General features: G+C 31.5%; 1 non-coding gene across 1 annotated transcript; it reads right to left on the bottom strand.

The window, feature by feature from the left end:
* Positions 1-2,689: 2,689 nt before the first annotated feature.
* Positions 2,690-2,796, bottom strand: LOC149513470 (small nucleolar RNA R71). The gene has a single exon (XR_016330548.1). It is a non-coding gene; the product is annotated as a small nucleolar RNA R71 (small nucleolar RNA).
* Positions 2,797-3,456: the final 660 nt, after the last annotated feature.

Below are 3,456 nucleotides of genomic sequence, written 5' to 3' on the forward strand. Positions count from 1 at the left end.
CTTCTTTCTTGTTTGCAAATAGACTTTTTTTCTTTCTCTTTTCCATCAATAACTATTCTTTTTACACTTGTTATGGGCTGAGTGGTGCTAACACAATATGTTTTCTATCCTTTGTGAAAAAATAGATGTTTTGGAACCTATTATGTATACCATGCCTATCAAACTGCCATGGTCACCCTAGTAAAAGATATCATACACTCATTGGTACAACATCACATAGCACTTCATGCTTGTAGGTTTTCCCAATTGAAAACAACCTTTGATTATGGTTAAATTTAGTTTCTCTACCAAAGTAGTGGAGCCATATTTGTACTACTCCCTATCAATAATCACACCACAAACTTTTTGATTAATAATGCACCTAGTGTGAAAAATATTTTCCCATTGCTTGTTACTAACCTTAGCTTGCAAATTTAAGGCTTAACTAATGACATATAATTCACCTTCATTTGTATGCTTCATGGAATATTCCTTCTTTAACCCATCATTTTTTTTTTCAAATCTACCTCATCTTCACTTTTAGTGATATCTTGTGCTCCTTCGACAATCATAACCCTCTTGTTTGGATATTTAGTTACTCTATGTCCCAAATCAAGACACTTGAAGCACTTGGTATCTTAAGCTCTCTTTAGAGGTGTAAGTTCAACCACTTTGTCTTTCCATTTATTTACTTCAACCAATGGCTTGCTTAATGATAACACCAAAATATATAAAGTTTTTACATATTAAAATGGTGTTAAATTTTAAATTTGTGGATGATTTTTAATGCTTTTCATGTTATTTTCATGGTTTTAGGTTTTTAAGCTCAAGAACTTCCTTTTCATGCAAGCCCTGCATGCAAGCATACAATAGAGATGCTCAGCCCAATTATGGAAGCTTAATGCTGCCTAACTTGATCCACATTCATGCAATTCTAAGCTACTTAGACTCTATCATGTTCAACTAAAGAAAGAAGTTTGATCTAAGTATGACTCCTTTACTTAGCCATAAAAAAAACAAGTTGCAAGATTATGGACTCTACAAGTTCAATCTATTCGACCAAAGTAATTTTTTAAGAGCTACCATGTATTTTTCTACAATGAAGGCTAGGTGTATTCAAGCAAGATAAAATTGAAGTCCACCATAAAACTTTCTGCTTAACCTTGAAATTCACTTGGAGTAAGATTTTATCTATTTAAAATTCAAGATTTGGGTAAAAACCAACTTATTCTTGAAACTCTAAGCTTTAGCTAAATCCAATGGAGGAGAAGCAAGGACCAAAATTGAACCACCAAAAGACCATTTGACTAAGAACACTTACCCATAAAGAGTCCCATTGAAACATAAAGCTTTGAAGTTCAAGATCAAGCTCATCCAATTGTATTTGAATTGAAATCAAACACTTGTGAAGCCTATCCCCTTTGGTCAAACCTTCCACTTTAATGGAGGCTATTCACTTATTTTCATCATCTTTCACTTCACTACTCCTCTCTTCTCTCTTTTATCAATTTTTTTAGTTCTTTAGGTGAGTATTATTTTAGGTGATAGATTTGCCAATAACCATAAAGCTTTTTTTTATTTAAATTCTTTTAAATTAAGAAGCATTACTTCTAAGATCATTCTTTTCTTGTTTTCAAATTACAAATCTTGTTTTCTTTTCTTTAATATTTAGCAAGCATTCTTTTTCCAAGATTGATCAAAGCTATCTTTATTTTCTTTGCAAGATTTGACCTATATTACTTTCTTGTTCTTTAAATTCTTTTCATGAAATCTTTATTTTCTCTACAAGGATTCTACCTACTCTATTTTCTGTACTTTGCAATCTTTTAATTTTTATTTTATTAGATATAATTTTTGGCAATATTATTTTATTTCCCAAGTGATAGTTGGTGAAGTTAATAACCCTACCCACACATCGCCTTTAATCTTTGCTTTTTCCTACATGACTTCCAATCTGTTTAGATATAAGCTATTAAGGTTTCACATTTGGTATTTGTGAGCAACCTAACAATATATTCTATAATCCCTAAAAAGATGATACTAAAATACTTCACTTTATTACTTGATCTATACAGTTATAGGTTATATATGAAAAGCATCAATCAAATTTTTGGTGCTATTACCAGGGATTATAGCAGTGTTCACAATATCAATAAAAAATTCTTAACTCTTATAATCTAAACCTTTTATTTATTTATATTTTCTTGTTTGCATGCATACATACAAAAGTATTAACTTAGCTCTTATTGATTAAGAGATTAAAAGAAACTTTAGAATAAAAAGAAAAGAGCAATTAACACCACCTTCACCAACTCCAATGGCAAATGTAAACAATGAAGGGCAAAGAATGTTAAGGGATAATGTAGTTCTTAATGTAAATGATTTTCAATCATCTATTAGAAGGCTAGCCATTCAAGCCAAAAACTTTGAAATCAAGCTTTCAATTATACAAATGGTCTAAACTTCTATGCAATTTGGAAGGTTACTCAGTAATGATCCAAATCTTCATCTTTCTAACTTCCTTGAATTATGTGACATCTTTCACTATAATGGTGTTTTTGATAAAGCTACTAAACTAAAATTGTTTTCTTTTTCTCTCAAGGACAAGATAAAAAGTTGGTTGTCTTCTTTACCATATGGTTCAATTATAACTTGAGTTGACTTGGTCCAAAAGTTTTTAGCAAAGTTTTTCTCACATGCAAAGACAACAAAGCTAAGGAATAAAATCTCCACTTTTTTGTAAGCTAATGGTGAAACATTGTATGATGTATAGGAGAGATTTAAGGTGTTACTATGAAAATACCTAAACCATGGTTTACCTTAGTGGCTCCAAATCCAGATCTTTTACAATGGTCTCACGCCACCTATGAAACCACTTTAGATTCAACTACTAGAGGGGCTATAATGAGCAAGACTTCTAAGGAAGCAAATGAGTTCATTAAAGAGATGGCTACTAATAATTACCAGTAAAGCATGGAAAGAAAGATTGTAAGATGTTTAATGGTTTATTTGAAGTTGATGCTATTACTTCTATCAACCTCCAACTAGCCGCCCTTACTAAGAATATTAAAGACTTAGCAAACCAATCTCAAGCCAACCCTATAAATGCTATAGAAAACCCTTTTATGTCTTATGACATATGTAAAAGACCCCATTCCTCTGAAAAATACCAATTTATGGTAGAACCAATCTAATACATCTAACAAACCAAACCAAACAACAATCCCTATAACAATGCCTACAATCTTAGATGGCAAAACCACTCAAAATGTTCTTAAAACCAACCAAACCACTAAGCCATCACCCACCAAAACAACAACTATTGACTTAATCCACCAAATTACAACTCACCCAAGAAAAGAAACCTACATTTGAGGACATATTGACCTAACTAATGCAAGCAACAATGCCAATATCCAAAATAAAGCTGTATCAATCAAAAACTTAAAAAATCAAATAGGCCAACTTGCCTGAGTC

Source organism: Durio zibethinus, chromosome 19 (genome assembly GCF_047325235.1).
Source record: "Durio zibethinus cultivar Kanyao isolate XHJ-2024 chromosome 19, ASM4732523v1, whole genome shotgun sequence".
Lineage (NCBI taxonomy): Eukaryota > Viridiplantae > Streptophyta > Magnoliopsida > Malvales > Malvaceae > Durio > Durio zibethinus.